The sequence below is a fragment of the Amblyomma maculatum genome, chromosome 6 (assembly GCF_055883805.1).
Source record: "Amblyomma maculatum isolate TAMU_Amacu chromosome 6, ASM5588380v1, whole genome shotgun sequence".
In the NCBI taxonomy this organism is placed as follows: Eukaryota; Metazoa; Arthropoda; class Arachnida; order Ixodida; family Ixodidae; genus Amblyomma; species Amblyomma maculatum.
This window is the reverse complement of record NC_139349.1, coordinates 7848031-7874684: the sequence shown is the minus strand read 5'-3', so window position 1 is coordinate 7874684 and position 26654 is coordinate 7848031. Positions and strand designations below refer to the sequence as shown.

General features: G+C 47.3%; 1 pseudogene; it reads right to left on the bottom strand.

Annotated features, from left to right (window-relative positions):
• LOC146185014 (uncharacterized) overlaps positions 1 to 15293 on the bottom strand; it is a 57142-nt pseudogene extending 41849 nt beyond the window's left edge.
• Between the last annotated feature and the right edge of the window lie 11361 nt (positions 15294 to 26654).

Genomic DNA, 26654 nt, shown 5'->3' with positions numbered 1-26654 from the left:
ATAATTTCAGAATTACTTGCGGGTATTCGCTCTATTCTAGTTAGAGCTCTGGTCATCATGTACGTGACTTGTATGAGAGCACCAACAAGATTTTACTTCAACTTATAGGGCGCACGAAAACTGTATATGTAATTTTGCATTTCCCAGTAACGGCATGCGAATAGGTCCTCTCTTGACGGCATACCATAGGCATGGGGCAGCTCGTCTACACATATACGTATGCATGCATCAAAACGCGTTGGGAGAGGAACCGCGGCATCATTGATTATGCATTCTTCAGCTCGCGCAGTGCGCGTTCCCTTTGATGCGAGACCGGGTGCGCTCGCGATAAGCGGACAACTGAATCGCCAACGCGGTTCTTAAGCGTTTTGCGACCACGGAGCCGCGCATAATCCGTTCAATGAATTCGTTTCGGGTAAGTCAAATGGGAGGATTTAAAAGTTTCAGCTCACATGTACCCTGGCTGGAATACTTCGTTGGCGCGAATATCCCTCTTTAACGAAGGATTGAGCGGAATTACGGGGCACTGTTTTCGTTTTCTGCTCTGCAATGACGCAGATCTTTAGTCACGTGGTGCGCTTTGAAACTTCCGTGATGTGTTTGTTCTTGTAGCTGCAACTGTATATGCGCAGGAATGGCAGAACTTAGTCACAATTTTTCGCCTGAAGACACTGAGAGATGATTCTCTCTCTCTCTCTCTCTCTCTCTCTCTCTCTCTCTCTCTCTCTCTCTCTCTCTCGGTCTGTCTCTCTCTGTTTTAAATTAACCTAGCAACGAACACAAGAACCACCGAACCGTTCTTTATTCAGCAACTTATATATATACCCCATTATGGATCCCGTTTTAGGAGGCGCGTCAATGAATTCTTCTCCACATTGCAATGTCTGTTTCTGTCAGTTCTCCGAAGAGTCTCTCATAACACTAAGGGGTGAGATGTGCATGGAGACGTTGCTTCTATATATACAGCCTGACGCGACTCAAAGGGGATCAATTCAGGTTTAATCAAATTTCGCTAAACTGATCTAACGCTGTTTATTTGGCGCGAAAGCTGAATAGAATGTATGAATATAGTTAGCAGAATGATCCTTCTTTCCTGCATTCCCATACTTATTTTTTGCGGACTAAAGCAAGCAAAAGAAAATTATGGCGACGCTTTAGCCAAAACGAGCGCGAAAGCCTTCAAATCTCGCGTGGCTCAGAACAACCAGAATAATCAGAAGGAATATCAATTTTTGTGGGACTGACTGCAGAGAGGCGCGTTTGCCGGTGTTCATTCGGTCTGACGCATCGGTGTTCCCGGTAAAAGTTGAAAACTCCTGGGAAATTATATATCCACTGGAACGACAGTGAGTTTCTCGAACAGAATGCAAGATCCAAAAGCTCGTATAGCATTTAGGATGTAGATTTCAAGAGCGACTCGACTTCTTGTTCAACGTGTATACTTTATAAATGTGTGTGTAGGCGGCGGCGGTGGCGAAGGCTTTTTCTTACTTCAGTCACATGAAAAGCATTGTTATTCTGGACGGCGCTACTAGTGCCATTTCATTTCCTCTGAATGACAAAAGCTTGAAAACAGCCACGTTTGCATTCTTAGTTCCGGTGACATTTAATCATACATCAATGAAGTACCATATAAATCGTTAACAAGTTTTATTAGCTGTAATCAACGTGGAACACGGGTAAGTATAAACGAGTGTCTTTCCAGGCACAATTTGTGGAACAACGATTCGCATAGCCAGCCACGCTTATTTGAGCTGTTAACGGTGTAAGATGTTTGCGACAACTGTAACTTCACATATTCGAACATTATAAATGTCACATGTAATACCCCGAAAGGGGTCTTTAAGGTAATATAATGAAATGAAAGATGTTGCGATTCGAATATATTCACGCCTGTCGCCCTCGAACGAAAGTAAGAATAAAGAAATAAATTTTCTATCTAACCGAGAAATCATGTTAACAGACGCTCGCCGTACATCCCTTCAATATATATATATATATATATATATATATATAATTTTTAATGGAGGCGAAAAGCAAGGCATGCGTGTATACCGTGCTATGCCATCTCTCGTTAAACCCTAGCTGGTCGTAATCCTCCGGAACCTCCCACTTTGGCGTCTCTCGTAGCCTGAGTCGCTTTGAGGCATTAAAAGTCATTAACCAGGCGCTTTCTCACACACGCACCGGCGGTGGTGTTCACCACAAAAGCGGTTAATGATGGGTGTGCCTATAGGGAGACATTTGCGCGGTAATATCATGCTGAACCTTATGTTTAACGCGATAGCGGTCCCTTTTCGTACACTCTTAACCTGGTTCTACATAGATGTCAAGAGAGAGAGAGAGAGAAAACATTTATTGCTCTAAAAAGTTTCTGGTTTTAGCGGCGGGCCGATGTCTTCATATCTTCGGCCTCTTCACAAGGTCAGCGCCCCTATTCCAGGGCACCGCTGAGTCTTGCTGCTTCGCAGGCGTGCCGCACCAGTTCCCTTTGGGCCGTGAGCTCGCTGCTGGTCAGCAGACCCTCCCATTGTTCCGCACTCGGGTTATTTAGTTTCTGGAATGCTCTGTTTCATTCGCATTCCCATGTGATGTGGTATAGTGTGGGGGTTGCCCCGCACCACGGACATGTGTTCCTGTATTGTGTAGGGAACATCTTGTGTAGTATGTATAGATTGTGGAATGTCCCTGCTTGCAGTCTCCGACAGCAGACCGCCTCGTGCTGTGTTAATGATGTGTGGGGTGGTGGGTATTTGAATATCCGCCCTCTGTGGCAGTTTAGTATTTCTGTATACGTTGGTTCCACCGTTATGGGGTCCTCCAGGGCTTCTGACTGCCCTGCTCGGTTCGTGATCTCGCGAACTAGGCTGTCTACCCTCGAGTTACCCTCTATCCCGGTGTGTGCCGGTATCCAGAAAATCCTGTGTCTTAAGGTCTTATTTGGGAACCTTGCTTCGAGGAGGATGCTCAGCGCTTCCTTGCTTAATTATTTTGCCCCGTGTGTAGTTCCTGCATGCTGCTTTAGAGTCTGTTAGGATTATGAGAGACTTGTTCCTACGGTAACCTTCGGCCGCCGCTAGAGCTACGGCAGCCTCCTCCCCCTCCGTTACCGTACAGTTTCTTAACGTCGCACTGCTGATTGGTTCCCCCATGTGGTCTACCACTGCTGCCGCGACTCTGAACTTTCTGGTCCTGCGGTCCCATGGGTATAGGGCCGCGTCTGTGTATACTGTATTTTCCATTGTGGCTAGGTTCCGCTGCACATAGTCTGCCCTGGCCTGCCTTCTAGCGGCGTGGAGGTTGGGATCCATGTTTCTCGGCAGAGGGCTGACATCCAGTGTTTGACGAACCTCGTCTGGAATTGTGGCTGTTCTACCTACGATCCCTTCTACGTCGTGTCCTAATCTCTCTAGGAGCTTGCGGCCGGTGACTGTCTGTTGGAGCCTGACTATTTGCGCACTTAGCTGGGCGTCCGTTAGTTCTTCGAATGTGTTGTTTAGGCCCATTTGTAGCAGCTTTTCATTTGATGTGTTTTTTGGTAGGTGGAGTGCCGTCTTGTACGCTATTCTTAGCAGCGCCTCCATCTGTTCTTTGTCTTTCTTGGTCATGCGGTGGTATGGCAACGAGTACGTGACTCTGCTGACTATCAGGCTTTTGACGAGCTTGATCGTGTCGCTTTCCTTCATCCCGCTTCTGTTCTGCGATACCCTCTTTATCATGCGGCTTACTTGTTCTGTTGACATCTTGAGTAGACTGATTGTGTGGGTACATCTTCTGCTTCCTTGGATCCACATGCCTAGGATGCGTATCGTGTCCCTTTCCGGTATATTTTGGCCTTCTAACCTTACTGTCAGGTCCACCTTGGTGGGATTGGACCCTACCCTAAGAAGTTCCGACTTCTCCGTGGCACAGGTTAGGCCCCTTTCTCTCACGGACTCTTCTACACATGTTGCTGCTTCCTGCAGTCTCTCTTGCTTTTGTCCTAGCGAGCCTCGATTCGTCCAGACCGTAATGTCGTCGTCGTACATTGCGTGCTGGATGCCATCGATCTTGCTGAGATTTCTGGCCAGTCCGATCATCGCAATGTTGAAGAGCACTGGTGAGATTACGGATCCTTGCGGCGTGCCCTTTCGTGGGGTGGTGAAGGTGTCGCTTCGCAGGTCTCCCAACCCCACTGTCGCCATGCGTTCTGATAGGAAGGATCTTACGTAGTCGTGGGTCCTCCTTCCGCAATTGGCGTTGTTTAGGCCTTCCATGATGGCTTCGTGGCTAACATTGTCGAAGGCCCCTTTGATGTCCAGGGCCATGATAATGTTTTCGCCAGTTCTGGGTGCCGTGTCTATGATTTCTTCCTTGATCTGCAGTAGGACGTCTTGCGTTGACAGGTTCGCCCGGAAGCCGAACATGCTGTGCGGGTACTGCTCCTCGGCCTCCAGATATTGTTGGATTCGCCTGGTGACGATTCTCTCGTACAATTTGCCAAGGCACGACATGAGGGAAATGGGTCAAAAAAGTTCCAGTTATAAGTGGAACTTCCACTTATATTCTTAAAGCTTATAATCTTAAAACTTTCTTAAAGAGTTTGTGGAACCAGGTTAACAGTGTTGAACATCTGGCGTCGGTATCGTTGGCAGCGAGTGAAAAATCTACATTGGCCGGCACGGCACGGCCACGTGACCTCGCAGGGGAACTTAAACGCTCTGAGCACAAAGCTCACGTTAAACGTCCCCTCACTTGTGGAATGAAACCACGGTATGCGATTTGTTCTAAATATGGCCTGATGTCTTCAATGGTTCAAGATTATGTAGAGTAACTGATTTTGCTTAAACAAAAATCTATAAATTTAGGCTCTAGGCGGAATCGGTACCTACGACCCTTACGTTGCGAGCCACTATTCCGGTTGGAGCACGCAAGGCACGCTCGGGAACAATTAAGCGGGGATGTATTCATATGTCGCGCGGTCTTTCATATAAATTTTGATATCTTAATACTCTATGCTGGAAAGTGTATAAAGCTATAGAGAGGCCCAAAGGCCGCGTTCGCCATATATATCCTTAGTGAAACTGTATTGACCCCTCCCTTGATGCAAATTGGTGCAAATTTCTTAAAAGGGACTCGTAAGCCCGGCCCTGATTAGCCGTACTTTTTAGCGAAACATGGCCAGAGGACATTGCTGAAGCCAATGACTTGCTAATTTCGCATGTTGGAGTAAGATACTAATAGAAACGTACAATAGAACAACCTGTATATGCAAGTGAGGTTTTTTTTTTTTCTCAAACACAGAAAAAAATTATGGGTAGTGATTTTGCTCGCTAGCTATTCTGCATAATGAACCTCTGTGTCATTCAAAAGTGCTAAGGTCATAGTTTGCCACGTATGCACTTAAATGCACACATGAAAGATAATATTCGTATTGAATTCACAGTCGTAAATAATCTTACAAGAGTACACAAGATAATGGGCGCATCTATACTTGGCGGTCGCGAGTAAAACACGGATTTCGTCAAGGTAACTGTCTTGAAGGGCTGCTCAACTGGGCGCATCGTTCATTGTACAATTCTTAAAGACTGAAGATTTATGATGTCGAATTTCATTTAGATGGTCTGGAAGTATATAGTATTTTTTTTTTCGCGAACGAGTTTTATTTTATCCGAAATTCTACTCGGGCAGGGCAGTTTTTTGGCACTCGAATTCGGCTACTTACAGGATTAAGTTCCACAACTGGTGTTTTTCCCGATTTCTTTTTTTTTTTGCGATAAAATAAGGTTATTAACTATAAGTGCTTCCTTTCGTTCTAGATTTAAATTGCTGTATATTTTTGTACTCATTGTTTTATTTTAAACACGTGAAAATCCAAGGTTGAAACAACCTGATCACATAGTCCATCTTCTTTTCCTTTTTTTTTTTTTTTTTTTTTTTTTTTTACTTATAACAGGGTCGTCCACTCTTAGTGCGAACAAGCGTGCTCTCCTCAGAGCGCCATCGCCCCCTATTCTACCACGCATTCAAGCAAAGCCTACATGGCAAAATTACTTTTGCAAAGGAATTAAATTACGTTACTAATTCCTTCGCTGAAAATCGCGAAAATGTAATTAAATTACACTACTGCTTACTTTACCCAAAAAGTAATGACATTACTTTGCAATAACTTCTGATGCAGTTACCTTTAAATTAGCTTCTTGTTGTCAATCCAGGTAAAACGAGATGAAGACAAGTCCACTTGTCGAAACATTGGCTCGACCTGCGAACTGAGGCTTCCCCCCTCTACCCTTGTTCAGTGCTCTTTCATTTCTAGTTGTCATACACACAAAAACTAAGTAAACAGTATACAAAACAAAACCTCTTTCCAGACACTGCGCATACATTCTACAGTCTTCCCGCCAAATTCCGTCACAGACAGTTGTCCCCCCCCCCCCCCCCCCCTTATTTCGGTAGCACGCGACATTACAAAGATAAGACAATGGAAACAAAGCAACAAAAAACAGAAGCCTGGTCGACGCTTGTCACTTTCATGGCGTTCAATAGAAAAACGAGCGACGAACCCAGCGTCTGGCTGGCCCGGATCTGTTTCCACCGCTTGAAGCCAACGAAGAGACTAGGAAACATTGCTTCTGTAGTCCCAAGAGTCGATCTCTGCCCTCAGGCACCCCTGTGTCGTAGCCGACGCTACAGTGAGTGCGCGCTCCCAACTAGTTTTGAACTCCGGTCGTCTTGCACCATCTGCCCCTTTGACGCCTTGCATCTTGCTGCTTGGGGAATGAATTCAATTTGTGTCTTTTTTCACTGATACATTAGGCTCGCCTACGCTTTCCGCACGTCGTTCCTGGTTTCGCGACAATCCATCATGTTGCCTACTGAAAGAGCAGTGGTGCACTTTAGTAAAAACAGTTTTGAAATGAATTAATTATTCTGCGAGAAGCTACTCTCTTAAAGTTATTCATTGCGTTATTATATTGCCAGATTAGAGAATTCATTACATTACAAATTACCAAGAAAGTAATTAAATTACTGAAATTACTGTCATGCCAAGCAAAGTCACCGACTACGGGTCGCTTTGAGCCTGCGCCGCTTCGCTTTGATGTGCGGCGCCTCAGACGCAATGGCGCCTTGAAAGAAGAATGCTTGTTCGCACTAAGAGTGGACGGACCCTGTACGTTATAACGTCTCGTGCAGCACTTCGGTGACCGTGGGACCGTGTAAGCACTGGCTTCCTTTCTTTCTACGCTACTGAAACGTTCAAGATCTTTTTAACATGGTCATTGTTAACAAGAGTTATATACATAGTGCTTGATACAACGATGCCAATGAAACGCCCAGTCTCCCCGGCGTTTTGCATTTCGTTTTTATAATTTTTGAATTTGACCTGGAATTATGCTGGGTCACGCATTTCACCTTTTGAATGAGGTTAATAAGACGGAGTAAGCCCAGTTTGTCGGATTACCTTCCTGTGATTTCTTTTGTTTGTTTGTTTTTCGCAACGTGCGCTTATTGTTGTTGTTGTTGTTGTTGTTATCATCATCATCATCATCATCATCATCATTATTATTATTATTATTATTATTATTATTATTATTATTATTATTATTATTATTATTATTATTATTATTATTATTATTATTATTATTATTATTATTATTATTATTATTATTATTTAATAGGGAATGATATTTTTGGGTAGAAATCGTGTGTAGCTCAACTTTTAAAGGTCCTGTTTGGTGTTTGTATGAAAAAAAAAGAGGTAGGGGTTGCGTTGTAATTATAGATCTATAATTTACTCAAAGACGAAGTTGCATGAGAGTTGAGTAGGCTATATATTTTGTTGCGCATTGTTTGCCCTGTAAGTTTCTGGGGGTTCGAATATTTTCATCCTCGCTCTTTCCTGGGAAGCACATATCGAATTGCGCGGCTGCCTACTCTACTCTAAAAAGGCACATCTGTCATAACTCTGTCCTCACTGCCATTCGCTGTGTATGACCACGTTATCTTGACTTTTCATCAAACTAAACCAGCCTTCAAGGAACAGTGCTCGCTTGTCGAACAACGATCATCACAAAATCAGGCAAAGCGGAAAAAGGCCAGCAGCAGCCGGCTTGTTCAGGGCTCTTGAATCGATCTGTTCGAGGAGAGGCTGAAGTGGGCACACAGAAGCGCCCTAAGTTGTTTTCGTCGCAAAAAATAAAAAAAAATAAAAAAGAGGATGGCGGAAGTTCGCGAGGAACAGTGTCGCCGACTTGCAGAGGCTGCCTCGGTGATCCACCGGCGTTTTTCCTTCCGCTTGCGAATCACATTGGCCATAAGAACAGAGCGCGCCGTACTCTAGAGAACGCTTCAGCGAATGCCTTCCGGGGGCCAAAACAAGTTGAAAGGGGCTCTTCTCTCGCGAAAGCGAGTCGGGCAGTTCTGGAAACTCAATAAGGCGTCTTCTTGACGAAGATGTGCACATGTATACAGCGAGGATAGCTCATGAACGTTTTCTTTCAATGAGAGTTCATATACTATGAACGCGATATCCCATGTGCCATGCCAGAACCCGAATCTGTGTTATGTCCTCTTTGAGGCAAAAGTGACCGAACCGAACACATCCCCCCCCCCCCCCCCCAAAAAAAAAAAAAAATAGCTGGGTTTAGCTTTAGTTAAACCCGGTAGGTTGCGTAAGCAAAGCCGACGTAGCTTCTCTCTCTGTTGTTTCTTCTTCCTCAGCAGGCGCGCGGTGTGGCTACCGACCGGGTTTACCCGACGGCTTGAAGTGGGGCCCCATCTGCAGTCGCTCTAAACGTCAAGCGTGGCTACCGGCCGGTTTTACGCGACGGGCTGAAATCTGGCGTAGTATTGCTTACGTAATAAAAGGTCGTCACGCATTGTCATGGCGGCCTCTCGGCTGTACTAGCGTCGTGTTAGTAATTATAGCGAAGAACGCTGCAGCACCATCTTTTTAATGCTGCTTAGCGTAAGTAGACGCTTTGATGTTGTTCCATCTCACAACATGGCATACTTTGGCACAGTATGGTTGTTACGGTGCGATGTGGTATGGTATGGTATAAATACACTATGGTATGGTATAGTATAGGTACGCTGGCGTCTCTGCGTTTTGACAGAACCACGAAGGGAAAATCAAATTCGCGGCCAAATCGCGATGTTCGTTTGGGGTCATATAGTTGCCATAGCAACTGTGACACCAGTCTAGAAATCAAAGCGGTGAGTAGAACAGTACGCAGAACAGATGTGTAAAGAGAAATTTACTTAAAAAAAAAAAACTTCTAACGGACTGCCGTCCCTTATGAAAACAACCGAAGAAGACGTTAATGCGACTACCATCGCCAATCAGCCAGACAGGCAGCACGCTGAAGTCCGGCGCGGTCACTAACATTCCACGTTCTACGCGAAACGTGGAGGAAGCACGTGGCGCGCATTTCCCACACTCCTCCGGCAGGGCTTTTCCCCTCTTGTCCACTCTTCTTGTTGTTGTTGTTGTGGCTGTAGAAAGTAGTGAAAAGAAAATGCACGGGCTTGCTACTGGCTCTGTAGCTGAGCCACTGATTTATTATTTAAATTGATTTATTTATAGGAAGGGAAAAGCGCGGTAACTGTCTCATTTGTTTTTCTGTGGACACCGCAACCACGCCGTAGGGGAAGGGAGGAAGATGGGAGTGAAAGTGGAAAGAGAGAAAGAGGAGCCGTAGTGGAGGGCTACCGGAGTAATTTCGACCTCCTGGGGATCTTTAACGTGCGCTGACATCGCACAGCACACGACGCCTCTTCGTTTCGCCTCCATCGAAACGCAGCCGCCGAGGTCGGGTTCGAACCCGGGTACTCCGGCACAGTAGTCGGGCGTCTTACCACTGCACCACCCCGGCGGGGCAACCTCCACTGCTTCGTGCGGACAGAAGAGAGAAAGTAGAGAATAAAGAAAAGGGAGAGAAAGAGCGCACCGCAACAGCCGTCGTCCACCACCTAAGCGGTGGTGGGTGCAGGATAGGATAGGATAGGATAGGATAGGATAGGATAGGATAGGATAGGATAGGATAGGATAGGATAGGATAGGATAGGATAGGATAGGATAGGATAGGATAGGATAGGAAATACGTTAGTTTCTCTAGGAAGGTCTTGTGCTAGTAGCAGAAGAGGTCCATCTTCCGTCTTCTCACAGGGTCGGTGCCCCTATTCCAGGGCTCCGCTGAGCTTCGCTGCTCGCTGGGCGTGCTGGATCAGACCTAGTTGGCATCCAAATCGCCGCTGGAGAGCCGGTTCTCCCACTGTTCCGCAATGACAATGACAAGTGGGTGCAATGACGGCCTACAACAGATAAACATTCGGTGGCTGGCAAGCCCCCGCTGCAAACGGCGCCGATCTACCGCCCCAGCCCCACAGGGCCAGTTGTTGTTGTTGTTGTTGTTGTGGCTGTAGGAAGAAGGAAAAGAAAATGCACGGGCCTGCTACTGGCTCTGTAGCTGAGCCACCTCCGCTGCCTGATTGACTGATTGATTTATAGGAAGGGAAAGGCACGGTAACTGTCTCACTTGCTTTCTGTGGACACCTCAACCGCGCCGTAAGGGAAGGGAGGAAGGTGGGAGTGAAAGTGGAAAGAGAGAAAGAGGAGCCGTAGTGGAGGGTTACAGAGTGAATTTCGAACACCTGGGATCTTTAACGTGCGCACCTCCGCTGCCTCGTGCAGACAGAAGAGAAAATAGAGAAGAAAGAAAAGGAAGAAGGAAAGAAAGACGCGCGCCGCAACAACAGCCGTCGTCCACCACCGAAGCGGTGGCGGGTGCAATGATGGCCTACAATAGATAAAAATTCCGTGGCAGGCTAGCCCCCGCCGCAAGCGGTCCCCTGCCCATTCGGAGGGAGTACCAGTTTCGTCGCCTCTGGCGCACCATTCGCTTTTAAGGCATTACAAACGGGTATTCATCTGGCGCCACGTTCGTCACAATATTCGCGTAAATTGTGACGCAACATTTTTTTCGGTCAGCATTCCAGGCAGTGTTATAACACTTCGATGCCTGAATAGCGTGCATTTGCTAGTCTAGTTAAACAATGAAGATTCCAGTACGCTTATATACCTCCAGTTAATGGGCGTCATTGCGCGAGCGAAGATTTCGCCTTCATACCCGTAAGCGGTCCAATAATAATAATAATTTGGTTCACAGGAAGGAAAAGGCGCAGTATCTGTCACACTTAGTCTGTGGGCACCTGAATCGCGCCATAAGGGAAGGGAGGAAGGCGGGAGTTAAAGTGGAAAGAGAGAAAGAGGAGCTGAAGTGGAGAGCTACGGAGTAATTTCGATCACCTGGGGATCTTAACGTGCGCTGACATCGCACAGCACACGACGCCTCTTCCTTTCGCCTCCATCGAAACGCAGCCGCTGATGTCGGGTTCGAGCCAGGGTATTCCAGACAGTAGTTGGGCGTCTTACCACTGTACCACCCCGGCGGGGCAAAAAAAGAGTCAAAATATGCTGTATTTGTGATAAGAGTTATAGGATTCAAGGAATTCTGGAGACCGGCGAAATGTGTCGACTTTTACAGAGAGCCTGCAGGGTGGAAATAAGAGAATAGAGGTTATCGGTGGCGAAATTCTAGTCCCACGTTGGCGATCGCATTTAAGGCTGGTGACCAAAAAAGCGTAAAAAGCGATTTGACAGTACGGCATAACACAACACAAAGCAACACAACACAACGCAACACAACACAGGCGCCTTAGGGACACCGAACGCTAACTATAGTACGGCGAATCTGACAAAGAAATCGGCTTCGTTGCTCTTTCCGCGGTTGAGTACAAACGCCAGTCAGTAAGGCCACCAACAGCAACCTCGTGCCTGTTAGCGCACGCACGCGCACACACACACACACACACACACACACACACACACACACACACACACACACACACACACACACACACACACACACACACACACACACACACACACACACACACACACACACACACACACACACACACACACACACACACACACACACACACACACACACACACCACACACACACACACACACACACACACACACCCACACACACACACACACACACACACACACACACACACACCACACACACACACACACACACACACACACACACACACACACACACACACACACACACACACACACACACACACACACACACACACACACACACACACACACACACACACACACACACACACACACACACACACACACACACACACACACACACACACACACACACACACACACACACACACACACACACACACACACACACACACACACACACAACACACACACACACACACACACACACACACACACACACACACACACACACACACACACACACACACACACACACACACACACACACACACACACACACACACACACACACACACACACAACACACACACACACACACACACACACACACACACACACACACACACACACACACACACACACGCGCACGCACGCACGCACACGCACGCACGCACGCACGCACGCCGCACACACACACACACACACACACACACACACACACACACACACACACAACACACACACGCGCACGCACACGGCGCGCACACGGCGCGCACACACGCAAAGAATGCAGCAGCTGCAATGTGGTGCGACGCATTGACCAAACTGGCATCTATACGTAAGCAAGAATGGCGGAACAAACCATCACTCTTCTTAACCGTCTTAACCTGCAAGACCCGTAACGATGGAGAACCTTTCACGTTATCGTTTCCGAAAGGGACACGTATGGCAATACCATATAGGCAAGTGCCTTTTAACGGTCAGGATTCTTTTCTTTCTTGAATTATCTGAGACTCTAAAAAACAGCCAACTGAAAGAAATTTGCTTGACCTTCATACACATAAAGGATCTTACTATTCATTACCGCATGCCTTAATATGCAATGTTGCAACCGTCGATGCCTGCCAAGCTGTAAAATTCCAAAACAGTTTCGGAATGAATGTTTCTTCTTCCGTTCCTTCTATTTGAAAACCACCTTTGTATGCTATGAGAAGCAGCTGTGCGTCCAGAAAGAAGGTGCCTGCTTCTCGTAAGTGACTTATTTCTATTTATACTTATTTTTCGCTATGACAGAAAGCCAGCTGATGGCATTAAGCACTCAGGAGGGATCAAAGTCCTCAGATTTGTGGACGACTTTTAAATCATATTTAAGAGAAACAGCCGGGTTGTCACAGTGACCTAAAAAGGGTTCGACATATATGTCCTGACTCCGTGAAGCATTTTAGGTTAACTATAGAGGAGTACGAATGAAAGTAAAATTGGCCTCGGATTATTTCTCTTCCCAAACTACGTCTGCTGGCGCTATGAACTACGCTCACGGACTGAGAAGTTTCTTCCATTCACCTTGTCAAGTTCGAAGCCGGTAAAACGCGGTGGTTGTCGTGCACGAAATCTGCTCCACTGTAGGCGCCCAGGTGTAAAGGTTGTAATTAGCAGCTTACGACACCCATCTGTTTGGTCGAATGCATAGAGTTTCTTACTCTTACCTAGAGGGAAAGCTGTGCTGCCGTCTATGGGAGTTTAATGCATAGAGTTCCTTAGTTTCTTAAGTTTCTTAAGAGTTTCTTAGTGTAAGGAACTCTATGGTCGAATGTTCGGTCGAATACTACACAAAAAAGCGAATTCCTTTTTTCAAATTTGGCATTTGTTCTGAAGTTATTCACGTAAACTTCAGTGAAAACATTTTTCCAGCAGTACATATTAAGAACTGATTAAAAGGTTTTATTCGTAATTTAGCTTGGAACTTTAAAAAAGTTCAAACTAGATGCGTCTTGAGCTAAAAAACGAACTAAAAGATTTAAAACTCTTTACAGACAGATTTTCAATTCACGATACAGAAATACAACACATGGTTCATAAAAAAAAATTTGAATGCGAAAATGAATAATCACTGTCTGCGAGTTCAGAAAGCTGTGTAGTGAATTACGCGGCAGTTATAAATCGTTTCTCTGCATTACGAGTGAGATTTTCCATAAAATAATGGGGAATCAGCAACCCAACAATAAAGCCCACGATGTGTTCGAAAATTCTCACGTTGGGCAGTGTGAAATAGAGCCAATCGATTTCTAGAATGACCCTACGAGGCTAGGCAACGGCAGCGGGAACAGCAAGAACAAGTATCTGTCCTTCAGGTGCGGTACATTGTAAAACCCCTGTCAGTGCTGGGACACACTTGTGCTGCATCTCGCTCGGCGACACAACGCCAGTCTCGTTTTTGTCCTGCAACATGTAGTGGATCGTCGCGCAGAAGGCCAGGTTCGTAACGAATACCAGAACAGCCGTCTCTGCCAGGAAACATACGGTGCCCACTCTAAGCTCGATGTGATAACCGAGGCCCATCAAGGAGACCACGGCGTAGAGAAGGTGCCAGGAATCCGTGCAGCGCAGCGCCGGTGAGAGCAAGTGCTGCCACTGGCGCTCCTCCATGATGGGAAGACACGTCAAGCAGGAGTCGTCCGCATTTTTCGTCCAAATCTTAGACAACAGGTCCCAGTGTGCTGCCAACGACACCAACGACAGTGTAATCGCACCATACGGAATCACCCCCTGATGCGTGACAAGCATAGGTTCTTCCATAAGGACTCGCCGAGAGACCGAAAAGGCAGGTCTGATGACGTAAATGTAGGACAGGCCCGCTAAGACACCGGCAAGGTGACCAAAAAACGATGCATCTGAGCAGGTCAGCTGGACGAACAGGGGCTCGGCCCAAACGAAGAAACCCGATGGCAGAATGACCTTGAAGCCGAAAACGCGCCGGCTTTGCCCAGGGTAGTCGTGGTTGTTGACTACCTCCAGAGCGAAGATTACGCCTGAGAATCCGATGCCGCAATAGTAGTAAAAATAATTCGTCTACAAAGGCACCAAGTACGGAGTTCATTGCGACGAGCATGGTGCCGCAGAGCGCTGTGAACAAGGAAACGAGGAGCGTAAACTGCGCACTGCCTACCTTGTTTTCCAAGATCATTCCTTTCTAAACAAAGCTCACCATATTATAGTAAAGATGTAAACTGTCGGCATGCTCAATAGCACCATAAAAGATGCGTAACCTCTGTCCTTTGAAGAGTACGGTCTCGACACTGATGTAGACTTCGGAAGGATCGGACCAGGGCAAGTCGAACAGCCGCAAGAAGACACAGGCCTGCGCGGTGACTATCATGAACGCTGCGGGAGGTATGGCGCCTAGGCCTACTTTCAGGAGTACGTGATGTAAGAGCAGCAACAAGCCAGCCGTATCTGTCTTCGGTTTCGCCATATCGAGCACGCGGATGGCGCAGACTGACAAACCGTCTTCGAAAACTGTTTCCTACTTCACATTTCAGCCTACATGCGCATCAAGAATGGCTGCCAACTGACTCGGGTAGATCGAAGCCCTCGGAAGGTCATCATCTTTAACATCTTAGTGAATCGCATAGCCATTCATGCTTGTAAGAAAAATAAAAGAGGTTGAAGTCGCGATGTTAATTCATGGCTGCCGCGGGAGTCAATATTTACATTTTCCTTTTTTGCCGGCGGTTTGCTTCTCTCCGTAGAACTTAATAAAAAGCATATATTGTTACGGACGAGCAAGGAAGAAAAGAAGCGGGCAGTGGCGCGGGCAGGAGCGCTCGCGCACCCGCCAACATTCCATTGAACGTCATCTCACGGTCATCGAACATCATCTCTCCGTCGTTCTATTTCTCCTGTGTTCATCGGCTTGCCGCCCAGTAACCCTGCGCGATTCTATTCACGACTATAAAATTACATGAGGTAGACTTACTGACTTTGGGGAGGGGGAATCTCCGTGAAGGCTGTTGGGACACCTAGTAAATATGTTAGAGCACTTGCGTTTTTTTTTTTTCTCGTAACGAAAGCTATACTGCGCCAGCCGCTTCGCCGTGATCGCACCTTGGCCGCGATCGCATTGAACTTGAGCAGTTTCCTAGCAACTGCCACAGCTGGCGGCGCCGCTGGGCCGGTCTCCCCATGAAAAAAAAAAAGAAAAAAAAATTCGTCTACAGGGAATCGAACCTCCATTCTTCGGAAACCCAGCCGAGCGCTTTACCAACTGCGCCACACCCCGATTTTTTTTTTTTTTTTGTCAACATGTCATTTATTAGACACCTTTAAGTGCAGAAAAGAGGTATATACATTATTTACAGAGTAATCAGCCTGTAGTCGAAAAGTCCAATTGAAACGTCACCACACTGTCTTAGCACAACTTCGCTAAAACGGTGGCAAGGAACGACAACACATCAATAATGGTAGCCAGTCTGGTTGAATTTGATAGTCACTATCTCCGTAAGTGTCTCTCAGCTGGTGCACCATCAGGTCGAAATGAGTACTGGGAGAAACGAGAGACTCGGCATTCCTATTCAACGTGCGCGTTTTTCACAGGCTGTGCAGTCCAAGGAGGAAAATCATATCAAAAGGTTCACGGTCATGTTGGGTGGCCGTTAGGTAACGCGCACTGTGGGAATTCAAAATTAAGTCTTTCTTCAGTGTTCTTTGAAAAACGTCCCAAAATAATATCGCATCTTTGAAGGCAATAAAACAGTGTTCGATGGTTTCAGGTGTATCACATAACCGACAATTACTAGAAGAAACAAAAATATATATATTTTTTTGTGAAGTCACACTTTAACAGGCAGAATTTCGGCATGAAGTTTAAAGAAAAATGTTTTTGTAGAAGGCGAGAACAGCATTTTGTGCACTCTTTTTAACATATTATGCTTCATACAATTTGAAGAGAGATAACCATATAATGGAGGCGGGAACAACATAAATATCAATTATTTGTATAAATTTTCCCGTGGAACAGAGTACTCATAAGAAAAGCGAACTGCCAGAAAACACTTTCAATTGTAAACTTCTTTCATAAAACCAAATAATAAGGGACCGATCGGTAAAATTGGGAAATACCGCTAAGTTGAGAAGAAGGTTCACAAAGTTAATTTGCAGGGCTGCTCTGATAATTGGATAAGAGGGCTATTACGGGAAAAGAAGAAACGAGCAACTGTCTGTGATGCCGCCACCGGGGTGGCGCAGTGGTTACGGCGCTCGACTACTGTTCCCAAGGACGCGGGATCGAATCCCGGTCTCGGCGGCAGCTTTTCGATGGAGGCGAAAGGCAAGGCGCCCGTGTGCTGTGCGATGTCAGTGCACGTTAAAGAACCCCAGTTGGTAGAAATTTCCGGAGTCTTCCACTACGGCGTCTCTCATAGCCTGAGTTGCTTTGGGACGTTAAACCCCCCAAACCAACCAACTAACTGTCTGACATAGAGATCGGCGTGTCAAACCTAGTTCGCCAGCAGCTACGACTGGAACGTTAGGATGGAGCGAGGGCTGCGCGGAAGGCTGGCCATTGTTGAAGCCTACGTTCGCGTTGAGGCCCACATTTGCGAACTTCTGGCGAACGACAGATTGGATTAAGTCTATAGTAGCATTTGCTGGCTGAGGAGCGAACGCAACGGGCGTCATAGCTTATATGTCTCGGCGAAAAATCCTGGTCAAGTTGGAGAGATGACTGATGCAGTGTTGGACTATCTTCGCACGAGGACGTAGCAGCTGTGTTTGGCAAGCGGTCGAAGCGGTGAGTAATGCGACGGTGTTTTGCTTGCTTAAACTGCCGGCGAACTTGGATGACTGAGTCGATCGCCGGACAGTCTTTGCAAAGCAGCAGATTCTAAACATAGTCTGCAATTCCCTTTATTATGTGGCCCACCTTGTCTGACTCGGACATGTCGCTGTGCACTTTTCGGCATAGGGCTAGAATGTCTTGAATATACGACAAATATTATTCCGTCGAAGACTGGGCACGGGATGCGAGGTCTTTTTGTGCGCCAAGCTTGCGTCCGATCGGCTTGCCAAATAGTTCTCGAAGCTTCTCCTTGCACATATCCCAGTATGTGATGTCGCCTTCATGCGTCTCAAACCAGAAGTGCGCCGTACCCGCCAGATAGAAGATGACGTTGGCGAGTATGAGGGTCGCATCCTAATGGTTGTGCTTGCTGACGCGCTAGTACATAGCGAGCCAGTCTTCTACGTCGACATAGTCGGTGCCGCAAAAGGTGCCCGGATCACGAGGGTGCGTCATTACGACGGTGGGAACTGGTGGTGCCGCTGAAGAAGGTGTCGCATCGGATGGCATAGTGATAGTACCAACCTGGCAGCCACTACGGAGATTAGGTTTGGCTACTTATGTATTCCCAGCAATCCTTCACCAAATGTTAAGGAAAAGTATACAGCGGTAAACTCTAGTTCACTATTGGACGGACACACCACCAGAACGAACCCAGCATAGTCCGAGCGTCGTCTTCTTCACCACACCAGACGTCGTCGTCGTCTGCGCACTGTAACAATATTGAGAGGAATCCGAGTGGAAGAAGAAGAAGTGTCCCTGCTGAGGTGGCTGCTCATCGCTTGAGTGAAAACCTTACCTTTCGCGTAAATACGATCCTTACATCAAGAGAATTGACTTCTCAGAGTCCGAGGAGGTTCCGACCGCTCATGTATCATCTGGTAGTGTGGCATTCATCACATAATTCCTGCAGCTGAACTGCGCTCTGGGAATAGGCCTAGTGCCGTCCCTGGCACGCTGGCGGAGGTACCTTAGTCGGCGCCGCCTATCTCGACGGCATTACCGACCGCACAATTGACATCCGAGCCTGGGTCCCAACTCCTGGTTCCTGCTCCTGGTCCATCGGCTGCAGAACATATCCTGCCGTCTCAAAATGCGCATCAGCCCGTGAGTGATCTGTCCCGAGGGCGGAGGTCGGGAATGGCTAACCAGCTTCCACTTGGTGATGGAGTTTCCACCAATGTGAGTGAGCAGCCGAGCACGCCAATGGACGTGTCTTCAGCGCTACCATCTGGACGGGCGGCACAGCGCGGTGCTCAGAAGCGTCCTTCAGAAGACATTGCACCGGGATCATCTACCGCAAACAACAGTTCACAAGGCAAGCGTTCCTGTACAACGACTGATCACCCGGTATGTTCAACACCCGGATCACCATGCTATAAAGTGACCATTAAGGCTCTGACAACCAAGTGCCTTACTGAGATACCAAACAGAGTTATTCAGGCGAATCTGGACGCATGTCTTGGAACCAAGGGTTTCCGTGGTTTCACGGCCAGGAAGAAGTCGAATACAATTGCTGTGTGGCTCCCGAGTTTGGCTGCTGTTGAGTGTCTTCAAACACTTAAGTGTATTTCAGTAACAAGCGAAGTCTCGGTTCCAGTCCAGGTTTATCTTGTTGATGGTTCCGATCTACAACGCTGCATTGTCTACAACGTAGACGTTGACGAGGACCAGGCTACACTTCAGCGTGAGCTCTACTGCCCTACTCATCGTGTGATTCAAGCTCGTCGCATGGGAAAGGGGCGCTCTTGCATCGTCACCTTGCAAGGCCCCGTGACTCCCCCAACTCGCCTATACTATTATGGGTGCATTCTACGCCCTCGACCATATAAACCAAGTGTCGTCTACTGTTATACCTGTTTCCGACCTGGACATATGCATAGGTCCTGTCCTTTTACAACACCAGATGACGCTATGCCAGAAGAAACAGTATCTTACCGATGCGGACTTTGCAAAGCTAATGACCATGACATCACCTCCCCAACTTGCCCAACAAAGCAGAAAGCAACTCAAAAGGTGCGTCGTGGAATACAAAGGCAATGGTCTCAACATGTTACTTCACCACCGATTCAGGCATTCAACAGATTCGAGGCTCTCCAATTGGATGACGATGAATGGCCACAGCTATCTGAGACAGAGCCACCGGCAATCTGTACACCACATGCTTACAGCGCTAATGTGAGTGCACAACGTCGTCACAAACAGAGTACAAACGTGAAGGACATGCCGGAACCTCCGCAGGACGGTGTGACAGCAGTTGACGACCAAATTGAAAGGCTTTTAGCGGAGGTCTATAAGCTCCGCAAACATCGCGAACTGCTTGCTCGTCGTAGGCGAGCAACGGAATCTCAGACCGCGAATATCAAGGCTGCCTCGCCAACGATTATGTCCCACACTCCCATGCCGTTCACTGATTCCCAAAAGTCTTCTGCTGCCCTGCCTGATAACTCTTCGAAATCGTTACTGAGGTTTATGGTCACTCAGTTATCTAACCTGACATCTGTGCTTTTGCGACATCTGGACTCATAATCAAGATGGCGACTACAAGATATCGCGGTGTGCTTCAGTGGAACTGTAGAGGGCTCTCCACAAAGGTTGGAGAGCTCAAATCCCGTCTTCGCATGAACAAGCTTCATGTATGGGCCATGCTACTGCAGGAGACCAACGCGTTGCCACCCATTCCTGGTTTCAGTGGATACGTGTCTCCTTCCATGGACGATCGACGTGTTCACACGGATACTCCTCCGGGAAAGGTGGCTGTATATGTTGACACACGGTTTCCTCAGGTACGCCTTGCTCTGGAAAATTGGTGTACTTCATATCAGGAGGTTGTTGCAGTGGCAGTCAAATTTGGTAAGGCAACTGTTGTAGTTGTGTCAGTCTATGTAAGACCTGGTGGTGGCTCTCCCTCCCGCATAAACCTGGGATGGTTACTGAATGTTAGGCAACAATACCCGGGATGTCCAGTTTTAGTTGGTGGTGACTTCAATGCGCCTCACCCGGACTGGGGATACCCCACCTTAAGTCCTCGCGGCAGGCGAGTGCGAGACGCCTTTACGGATGCGCTGTTTATTCTCCTGAACCATCCAGATACACCAACAAGGACTGTGCTTCATACTAGGAGTGGAACATACGCTCCAGATCTTACGTGGTGGTCAGGAAACGGCACCCCCTCGTGGCACTTAGAGCCGGACTCCTGGGGCAGTGACCATCATCCTATTGTCATCGGTCTCTATCCATCACAGGCCCGACGATTACGCCGCAAGTGTACAGTTGTTCATTGGGACAATTTCCGCGCCATTCTTCAAAATCACTCTGTGGAGTCGGCACCATCGCTTCTAGACAGCATAAAAAGAGCACTAAATGAGGCTACAGCCATTACCTGGGTGGAGGTTGGTCGACCAACACCGGATGTGCCTCTTCTCAACTTGTGGGCTGCTCGTCGACAAGCGGAATTGACTGCAACCAGAGACCCAACTTCTGCGCATGCACGTACAAGACTAAATTACATTACTGCTAAGGCTAGAAGGTATGAGCGTGATCTCTCACGGCGACAATGGTACCTGTGGTGCGAGCAGTTCTCCACACAGTCATCGAATGCTCATCTTTGGCGAACTTTCCATGCCATGGAGCACGGTAGTCGCCGTCCTGATGCAGCGGCCACAGCATGCTTTGCAGCAAACTTGTCTCCGAATGATTTCGCAAGACAAGCAGCACGCAAGTTTTTCCCCAAGTACGACGTGTTGCCTACACCAGTTACAAGAACTTACTTGTGGGGCATGCCAGCCCATGTCGACAAGCTGCCATCTGCTGCCGACACCGAGGGAATCGCGAGCCCATTCTCCATGCCCGAATTGCTTGCAGCTATAGATGAGGCCAACCGAAAGACAGCGCCCGGTCCGGACTCCATTACGTACGAGGTGTACAAGAACCTCAGTGGTGATGCACTTCCTCAACTCCTTGACACCATTAACAAGGTATGGCTAGACGGCGATGTGCCAGACAGCTGGAAATCGGCTATTGTGATCCCTATTCCAAAGCCGGGGAAAGCACCAACAGACTTAAGCAACTTTCGACCTATTTCTTTAACGGCAACAATTTGCAAGATTGCTGAGAAAATGCTCGCCACACGAATCTCGTGGTGGCTTGAACATCACGGTTTCTACCACCCGGCCCAGATAGGCTTTCGACCATCTATAGGCACAGAAGACGGATTGGATGTCTTGGCGTCCTCCGTATTATCATCAACACGCAGCCACAATGTACGCACCGTCCTCGCCATGGATGTAGAGAAGGCTTACGATAATATCAGTCATGCTGCCATTCTGGATTCAATTGACATGCTTCATTTACCTCTTAGAGTACGCAATTTTGTAAAATCTTTTCTTGAAAATAGACAGTTCGCAATACGCCTAAATAACGAGGCCATAGGATCATTTGTCCCTCTTCGCGGCGTACCCCAGGGATCGGTGTTGTCACCAACATTATTTAATATTGCGTTTATCTCACTTGCATGGCGGTTACATGAAATTTCTGATGTTAAATTCTTAATATACGCTGATGACATCACGGTGTGGAGCACACACAACGACCTACTGACTCAATCATCGGCCCTGCAATCAGCTTTAGATATTACGTGCACATATGCATCTTCCATTGGCCTTGAACTTTCCGCCAGTAAAACTACGTTCATATCAGTCGCCAACCGCTGGGGCCGCCGTAAACTATCGGCAACTCCTATTCGTCTACATCTATCCGGAACCCCACTTCAAGAAAGTCCAACAGTAAAAATATTGGGCTTAACAATTCATGAGTCAGGAACTGGAACTACATGGCTGTCTGGCGCTAAAAAACAGGCGTTACAGACACTGGGTTTGATTAGACGCATTGCTCCAAAAATGGGCGGCGCTCGCTCAGATGTTGCGAGACAGTTGGTGCAAGCAGTTGTGCAACCGCGCCTTGTTTATCAAGCCCAATTTCAGCATTTAACAAGGGCACAATGGGATCGACTTGAGGCTATAAATCGAGAGGCAATGAGGGTCATCACCTGCCTCCCTCGCATTACACCAATCGTGGCACTCCAAGAAAACGCACAACTAAACACAATAGATGAACTGGTGCAGCAACGACGTGATGCACGCAAGCTTAAGGCCACACTCTCTCACGCAACGTGTGCTCTGAAGGCTTATGCTTCGAAACATTCACTACTACCACCGCCACTGCCAGTTCTTCCACCTTGGCGTTTTGTACAGCTGAGCGATAATAAGCCGACTGATTTACGCCGACCAAGAACACAGGAAACGGCGTCGTCACTTCGCGACCGAATTATGGAACAAGACGCCCGCTTGCCACATGGTTCCATTATAATTTACGTCGACGCAAGCATCAAAGCCTGTGAAGTGATAACAGCAGTTTACTGTCCTAGCAAATCTTCATTGAACAAGACGTCAACATTTCAATTACCGGAACCTCCATCTTCTTTTTGTGCGGAACTGCTTGCAGTGCAAGAGGCGCTTCGCTCTGTGACCGCCATTCCCATGCTTCCCACGGCCCGTATTATCATACGTACAGATGCCCTCCAGGTGACAAAGCTACTTAGACGAGTTAGTAGTAGCCCGGAAATCTGCCAGAACATACACAGTCTAGCGGCTCGCTTACCAAATCCAATTCGTATTGAATGGACCCCGCGTGACCTTTTAAGTGCCCAAAGCCAAGTGGATGCTGCAACCCGCCTATCAAACTCGACATCGACATCGCCAAACCTCATAAAATTAGACAATGCCACCCTGCTTTTAACAAGAAAGGAGCACCTCCGGCGCCGTACACGTGCTCTTATACCTCCGTGTACGGTAAGCCTCCCCCGCGGTCTAACCCGTGCAGAGGAGGTGGCGCTTCGGAGGATTAGAGTTGGGGTGGCCCTAACACCAGCAGTGATCCGAAAGTGGCCACAATTTCGGTATTTATATCCACACCCTGGGTGCCCCATCTGCAAGTCTAAAAATATAGAAGCAGACATCCATCACCTACTGTGGGATTGCCCAGCGTTGAAGCCAACGCGGATCCGGCACCTGGTGGCAGCTGGCCTCTCCCCCCATAATCCGGAGTCATATGCTGTTTGGACACTGGGACCGCATCATCGTTCACTCCTCGATTTCATTGCATCAGCCAAACTTTTTTCATTTATTTGACCACATCCCTCATCCATCATGACATTCCTCTTATGCCCTGAGGCAATAAACTTCGCAAAAAAACAAAAAATCCACGCCCATACATGGCGGAACTACTGAAATGGATATCCGAGGATAACCAAGAAATAAGAAAATGGCAAAGCTGAAAGTGTTCAGAAGTTGGGCGCAATCGACAAAAAGCAACAAAAAAATCACAAAATCTTAAAAAACAAAGTTTCTGACTATCTGAAAACAATAACAGATCTTGAAAGCGCCCTCGAATTCACTCGCAAGAAATTCGACGAACTAAAAAACAGATATCGGCAATCGAAACTGATTATTTATGCGGTACGTAAGTGAAGAAGAAAATGAAACCTTAGGAATTTTACACAAAACAGTTTCGAAAACGATTTTTGAGGAGGTTCTAGACTTCCAAACCCCAGGCATTGAAAGAATTTCACCACATCGAAAATCGGAAGCCAAACGACGACGACAAAAGCAGGCCTGTTATTTCGAGGTCACTTGACCACCGCGACGCGACGAAGTGACAATATTAAAACGATGCTCCTGGCTAAAAGGGTCTGGCCACTTTATCACACAAGGTATTACAAACGAAGCTTTGAGAACAAAAAAAGCTAAATCAAACTGCGACCGCAAAGAAAAAGTATTCGTGATCTACGATAAAGTCCGAATTTCTTCGTGAATGTGAATTAAAAAAAAGAAAAAAAGAAACACCACATCAGCATGCGGACACGCAGCGCTCAAAACCGCAATCAGCAACAATCCTAAATATAAACGCGGGCAGCCTCGTCAACAAACGTGCACGAATTGGAAACTGTTCTACTCGCTAATCAGCCTGACATCACTGTCATTGCAGAGGCAAGGTCAGTCAAGAAAATCATGCCGCCAGAATATGCGATTCTGCGCCAGGACAGAAACACGAGAGGTGGGGGGCGCTGCTTTGCTGTTTAGGCTAGGGGAGGCGAAGGTATCCGAGGCACCTCACCTTGTCTTAGGCGAGGAATGTTGTCAAGTGTCATGCCGGAGGCTCCCGCGGGATCGAGGCAGTTTGGTGTACCGCCAGTCTAAAGAATATGTCTTACATATTGGTGCAGTTTATTGAGCACCGGATGCGCAGCCGCTATTTATAGAATCGCTCTCAGAGTACATATAGAAAAACACATAGCATGTGGCAGCACAGCAAAATAATAATGACGGGAGACTTCAACATGCCCGATATAAATTGAAATTCATTCTACAACCTGACGCATATCAATTTCCCAAACAGCATTGTCTGTTGCTCGAGTTCTCTTTTTATTTGTGTATTATCAACCATTTCCTTGAAAACACAGCTCACATTGAACCTCTCGAAGACTTATTGGATCACAAAATAATCATGTGCCCTTTAAAATGTCAAAATCCTGCCCGTCCGAACAATAAACCGAGCAAAGCGTGTGATATCTTTCAAGAACGCAGATGATGCTCTTATAATGGCATATATTGCTTTCAAATATGATAACTTTTTAGACCTCGCTTCCGACAAAACATTCATCTATATATATATATTATATATATGAAGGAAAGAAGCCAACAGTCGGCGAGGCCAAGGAAAGCGTTGGGAATGATACTTTTTTTTTTTTTTAATATAAGTAAATATTAAAAAAAAAAAAAAAAAAAGTATCGTTCCCAACGCTTTCCTTGGCCTCGCCGACTGTTGGCTTCTTTCCTTCATGCATTATAACGAGCACCCTCATTTCCCCTATATATTATATATATATATATATATATATATATATATATATATATATATATATATATATATATATATATATATATATATATATATATATATATATATATATATAACTTTATTAGGGAGCCGGCAAACGACGGGTTAAAGCGTCGTGACGCTGGCCAAGCGTCTACTCGGGGTTATGCCCTACTCTGCACTACCTCATTTGGCCCGTTTGTGGTGGGTTGTGAGGCTTGTGCTTTTCGAGCGCACTCCGGGCCTGCTGGACGGCCCATAGTTGAATGTCCTTGTCTGTACTTTGCACAGCACTTTGAAGTTCGGGCGGGTATGTCCTGGATGCAGCTTCGGTCGGAAACCTGGCACAGTCCCACATGATGTGCCATTGGTCCGCCGGACACACTGCACATATCGCTCGTGTAGATGTCTGGGTGGAGGACGTGTAGCATTGCCGGGGCTAGGAGTGACCCGGTTTGCATTTGCCTTAGGATGACCGCCTCCTCCCGACTAAGTGCCGGGTGAGGCGGCGGCATTGTCCGTCGAGCTAGGCGGTAAAATTTTGTCACTTCCTCGTAACTGGTCATTCTGTCTTTTGTTTCGAACCACCATTCGGAACGGTCCTTCTCGGGGGCGCGGAAGGTAAGCGCTCGCGCCGCCGAATGGGCCGTCTCGTTGTGATTCGGTGAGGATGCACAATCTCCCGCGTGCGCCGGGAACCACTTGATGCGGATAGTGTTGCCGCGGTCTTGGAGCTGGAGCTTACTGATTATGGCGGCCGCCGGCGCGCACACTCGCCCCTTGGCAAAGTTGCGCACAGCGTTCCTCGAGTCGCTGAGCACGGTGCGACACTCGGGCTCCGAGATCGCCAGAGTGATGGCAACCTCCTCGGCGTCTGTGGCGTCCGTGCACCGCACGCTCGCTGCCGTTGTCTTGATGCCGGTTGCCGCCGCAACGGCCACTGCCACGAATCCTTCTCGCTTGTATTCCGCAGCGTCCACGAACCGGGTGTGCGGGTCCTGGGCGTGTTGCTCGACGAGGGCTTTGGCCCGCGCCTTTGCTACGTACTCTATAAACAGATTC